Source organism: Elephantulus edwardii, unplaced genomic scaffold, assembly GCF_000299155.1.
Source record: "Elephantulus edwardii isolate Elephantulus edwardi_28Jun2011 unplaced genomic scaffold, EleEdw1.0 scaffold00009, whole genome shotgun sequence".
Lineage (NCBI taxonomy): Eukaryota > Metazoa > Chordata > Mammalia > Macroscelidea > Macroscelididae > Elephantulus > Elephantulus edwardii.
The window spans coordinates 5,319,147-5,325,221 of record NW_006399759.1 but is presented as its reverse complement, the minus strand read 5'-3'; positions in this window follow the sequence as shown (position 1 = coordinate 5,325,221).

The window sequence follows — 6,075 nt, the reverse complement described above, 5'->3', positions numbered from 1 at the left end:
TACACCCCAGTTGAAATCCAGCAGATGCCCAACTTTTTGGGAAACTTTCGTTAAAATCACAATTTAAGAAAAGGAAATAAAGATCAAGATGCACATGACTTAAAAAAAATCCACCAGATGTTCTGTGGTAGAAAGGTGGGCAGTCTCCTCCCTTCTGATTAACTGCCTCAGAAAACCTGCTAGAGGGTCAGTTATACAGATTGTCACAACTTGAAGGTAAACATTAGGGAGCAGCATAGGAGACAGGACAAGCATAATCACAATACAGAGCAGAAATGGTCTATAGTATCATCTTACCTGGATCTACCAAATCCTTAGTATCAGCAGTTAGGAGATCAGGAGTTGTATAATATTTGGAAAGTTGGCTGTGAAGGAACTCTTCAGACTCCTGAAGAGAAATGTTTGCCGTTTCAAGACTAAAATGTTAAATAAATAAAAGACTAAAATGTGCCTGATTCAAGCCATGCAGTGCATCTTAAGAGTTGGACAGTGAATAAGGATGACAGAAGGGTTGCCTGTGAGTTGGGGTTTTAAAGAAGAGTAAAGAGTATTCCATGTATTGCCAAAAGAACAAAGGGAAGTCTTGGAGGAAGTGCAGTCAGAGTGCTTCTTGGGGGCAAGCAGTTGAAGCTTTGTTTCACTTTGTTTATACTTTGGACCTTGTTATGAGGGGCTATTCTTGGGCAAGGTTCAGTGTCTGAAGAGTAGATGACCCTCAACAAGATGGATTGACAGTGACAGCACAAATGGGCTCAGATCTGTCAGATAATGAGGATGGTATGGAATAGGACGGTTCAGAGTCGCTATGCATACTTGACAACAGATGACAACAATAACTTAATTGTCCATTAATAAAGTAAACTGATAGTAATAACAGCTACAATAACTAGAGTTTCTTGTCTTTAAACTTCAAAAATCCTGGAAAAAGCAAACTACCAAAGGTTTGAAAAAAATGCATGTTTTTTTTGTTTGTTTGTTTTTGGTTTTTTTTTATTTTTGTGTGAGTGTACCGTCAAATCAGATCTGACTGGTACAGGAGGAGATTGTTCCTCCTTCCCCCGGCAGAGCATCTGGTGGATCCGAACTGTGTGCCTCTGGGATTATAGTTGCAGCTCCTTTCCACTAGGCCACCAGAACTCCCCTTAAAAAAATGCATGTTTTTATATTTATGTTGTTAAGTGCCTTTGAGTCAAGTATGACTTATAGTGAGCCTGTGAATAAAAGATCTGAACCTTGTGCCTGACACACAAAAACCCATTGCAGCAGTCACTATGTCAGTCCGCCTGATTGAGGGTCTTCCTCTCCTTTGCTACCTTCCACCTTTCCCAGCATCATGTCCCTCTCCAAGAAATAGCCCCTCCTAGCAACATGCCCAAAGTACGAGGCAAAGCCTCATCATTCTTGCCTCCAAAGAGCACTCCGGCTGCACCCTATCCAGGATAAATCTGTTCTCTTGGCCATCTATGGGATGTTCAGTGCTCTTCTCCAACACCACAGCTCAAAGGCATCAGTTCTTTTTCATCCTATACATTGTTCAACTCTCAAATGCATAGCAAGTAATCAGAAAGACCATAGCCTGAATCAGATGCACCTTAGTCCTCAAACTGACATTACTCCTCAATAATTTGGAGAAGTCCTTAACTGCAAATTTTTCCAGTGCAGTGTTCTTCCTTATTTCCTGACTGCTCATACCGAAGATGTTAATTGTAGACCCAAGCAAGATGAACCTGTTGACAGTTTCAATCACCTCTTCATCCATCATGATGCTGGTAAGAGTATTTGTTTTCCTAACATTCAGATGCAATCCATACCGAAGGCTGCATTCCTTTTATATTTATAGCTATGTGTCTAAAAAGTTTGAAAACCTGCATAAGAATGACCACATTTAATACAGTGGTTCAGAGATTCAGAAGGAATTGCAACTGCATTTGTAAATATTTCTTATGGTACATAGAGAAGTTTTCTGAATGTCTGAAATACTCCCATTTAAAAAGCAGTACATCACAGGAAAATATGTTCTACTCCTCTTGATAGGTAACACTTTATACTTCTACTTCATTTGAACCTTTGATTCCCCTTTGTAGTCTGTTTAGGAGCACTGGTGGTGTGCATGATGTGCAGAAAGTCAACAGTTTGAATCTTCCACATGCAACAGTGGGAGAAAGATGAGTCGTTCATTTCCTGTAAAGATACTCAGCCTCAGAAATCCTGTGGAGGGTTGCTGTGCATTGGAACTGACTTGATATCAAGTGTGTTAATATTCTTTTCAGAGATTCCTGCAGGGAAGACTATTTTACATAGTGGGTTGGTTGGTTGGTTTATTGGTTTTGGTGTGTTGGGGTTTATTTTTTAAAATTTTTAAAACGTTACTGTGATTTGAGTGAAATTTTACAAAGCAGAATAGATTTTATTTCTAAATAGCCTTTCCCCCTGTCTTCTTGTCATAATACATAACAGGATGCTAACCAAAGAATCAGCAGTTTGACTGCACCAGGTACCCAGTCTCCTGTTTTATAGCCTCTGAAATCTGATAGAGGGCTGCTGTAAGTTGGAATCTACTTGACAGACTGCACTAGTGTTCAAATGCTGGGTTAAATGGTCCTCGATTTTTTTTTGTTGCTTCTCAGAGAATCCATTAGTAAGTCTTACCTACTATTGAAAGTGCCCTGGAAATTGTGCTGCTAACCCAAAGACAGTACCTCTAGTGGTTCTAATCCACTGCCATTCTCAGAAGAAAGGTGGGAACTCTTCTGTGCAGAAGCTGTATGATCTATTTACAATAGCCTCTGATAAGCCACTATAAGGTTGGCATTGAGTTGGTTCTGACTCAGTGGCAATTAACATTACGTGCCATTGAGTTGACTACGATTCATGAACATATCTCTGAACCCTGCTCTATCTTGAGCCAATCTCCCTGTTCTGTCAAAAAACCTTGACACTGTATGGACCATATGGACTAATGAAATACAATTGATAATTTTAAAATCTATCCACCTATAGGCAATTGATCTTTAACAGATTAAATTATGTGATAAAAACATGGCTTCTTGGGAAATGTCATGTGCCATCAAGTCACCCACCAGTCTTAGGGTCCCTATGTACAATAGCTCTGAAGGCTGCCCTATCCTGAGCCAGTCTCACTGACTCTGACCCACCTAACCCCACTGCCCAGTTACCATGTCAATCCATCTTACTTGAGGTCTTCCTCTCCTGCACTGTCCCTCAATCCTTCCAAGCATTATGTCATTCTCCATGGACTGGTCCCTCCTGGTCACATGCTAAAAGCAATTAGTTGAGCTAATCTACCATACAAAGTAAAATACTAATCCATTTTTTGTTTTTACCATTCTGATCCAATCCACTATACCCTCATTTCTAGACTAACTTCCTAGTTAGAGTCCTTCCTTTCATTCATTTGGACATACTTCACAGAGTAGACAGTGCTTTGAAAATGTAAATCAGCCCTCATTCATTTGGTAAAAGCCTTATTTCCCCTTGTAGAATTCAAATTCCTTACCTGAGTCAACCAGCCATTCCTTCTACTTTACTAGCTACATACATCTCTACTCCATTCCCCAACTACACTTCAGGCATGTTGACCTGTTTTTTGAACATAATAAGGTTAAATCATTTTTAGGGCCTTTGCATTCATTGTTGTGCCTGAAACAGTTCCTTATGTTTTCTGCACTCTGGGCTTTGGTTACTTTGGTCTAGGCCTACATTTTATGTAAGTCTCATGGACTCACATTTGACTGTGTTTATGCAAAACCTATACTTGGACCAGGAGGCAGTTGTCAGAGCAGAGAGACCGTACATGGTTCAAAATCAGCACGGGTGTACTCCAGGGGTATATTCTGTCTCCATACCTTTTCAATCTGTGCAGAACAGATGATCCAGGAGGCCGGGCTGTATGAGGAGGAATTTGGCATCAGGATTGGAGGAAGACTCATCAACAACCTGCTTACTGAAACTAAGGAGAACCTTAAGTGCTTGCTGCAGAAGATCAAGGACTGCAGCCTTCAATATGGATTGAAGCTCAATATAAAACAAAGATTCACCACTGGGCTGATTGACAGAATCATGATAGATGGTGAAGAGATTGAGATTGTCAACAGCTTTAGTTTGCTTGGCTCCACAATCAACTTTTGGTACCAGCAGTCAGGAAAAAGAGACAAATTGCCCTGGGAAATTTGGCTGTTAGGGACCTCTCCAAAGTACTGAAGAACAGTGATGTCAGTCTAGAGACTAAGATGCCCCTGATCCAGGCCATGGTCTTTGCAATTGTTTGCTATGCATCAGAGAGCTGGACAATGACTAGGGATGATAGAGAAATGATTCCTTTGAGCTGTGGTGCTGGAGAAGAGTGTTGAATATACCATGGACTGCTAGGAGAACAAACAGGTTCAACTTAGAGGGTGAAGCCAGGCTGCTTCTTGGAGGCAAGGATACGAAGCTTCGTCTGACATACTTTGGTCATGTTTCAAGGAGGGACCTTAGAGAGGGACATCATGCTTGGAAGGGTAGAGGTATGGAGAAAGAGGGAGACCATCAATGACATGTATTGATAGAGACTGGGGTAATGAGGGTAGGTGTGTCAGAGACACTAAAGTTGGCATAGAATAGAACAGATTTTATGGCTGTTGTACATAGGGTTGCTATGAGTTGCAAGCAATTTGATGGCACATAACAACATGGACTCTAGATCATTTAGTTTGTCTTCATAGCAAGTCAGTCAAAATGAGATTCTGGGATCAGAGTTGGCTCTTCTATTCACTAGGGGATATAGATTTCCAATGAGATTTACTCTTTAAAATCATTAAGCCTTTTGAGGGTTCATAAAGAAATAGCCATAAGCAATCCAGTAGATCTCTTAACTTGGATGACAGGAAGTAAAAATAAATCAGATGAAAGTTACCCATGCCTGAGAAAATTTTGGGGGGCAGCAATGGCAGGAGAGTGACAACATAATAGTAAGGGTCAAAGATCTGTCCTACCCAGCCTGGGGGGAAAACCCCATGGCCCCAGGGAGTGCCATCCCTAGAGAGAGCAATCATGTCACTGGGGAAAGCCACCTAGTAAATACGAGGAATTTTATCTAAGCCACTTTCTTCCACCTCCTTCTTCAGTACACCTCCACGTAACACCTCCAAAGCCCTTCTCTTTGTAACTCACAAGTTGTTCTCTCTAGATTTGCTCCCTTTCCTATAGGTAACCCGAACACTGAGCCCAGTTCCAGAGAGAAAGGGAGAAAGTGAAGGAGCATGGAGCCTCAAGGTTCAGCTAGCCATCCCCACTGGATTTACCTTGGCAAACATTTTGCAGTCCAGAGGGCAGAAAACGTCAGGAAAATACCTTCTAACTGAACAAGAAGGCATGCAGCTTCAACTCAGGCCCACCAGTAAAGTGTTAAAGTGGGCTCCCCTTCCCTCTTCACCTCAATGCCTCTGTTCAGCATGAAGAAGCCTGCACCCCATTCCCAAATGAGAAACCCACAAGTGAATAAGAAAATTTCTTGGTTAAAAAATTAATGACTATTGGACTATGCTCACCATTACCTTGTCTTTTCTGGTCTCCACTGGATCGTTCTCATTTCCTTCACCCACTCCCTCCATCCGCCAAATTGTGCTGCCCTGTGATTTCATCCCTGTGCATCATCACGCTGCTGCCCCCAACCCTTACCCACTTGTATCCTCATTTTTACAAGAATAATAATAAAAAAACCCCTCCTACTTTTATTATTAGGTAAATATTTTCCTAGGGTTCTGCATTCACAGAAATTGGCCGACACACTTGCTGTGGATGCCATGATGTCTTTTTGTATTTCTAGTTCTTCAATAACTATGATCATGCATATATGACATCCTAATTTCTACACAAAAACCAGTGTTATTTGCAGACATAGAAAATTGTGATGAAGGTAGGAAAAAACCAAACCAGTGGATAATCTTAAATCTTGTTTAGTAACAAAAAACTGCTGGATATTTAGTAATTTAAAAAACAAACCTACTTAAGTGAGAAATTAGAGGTACTTTAAGGGATGATCCCTTTTAAAATGTAATTTTAAATGAATCTTAT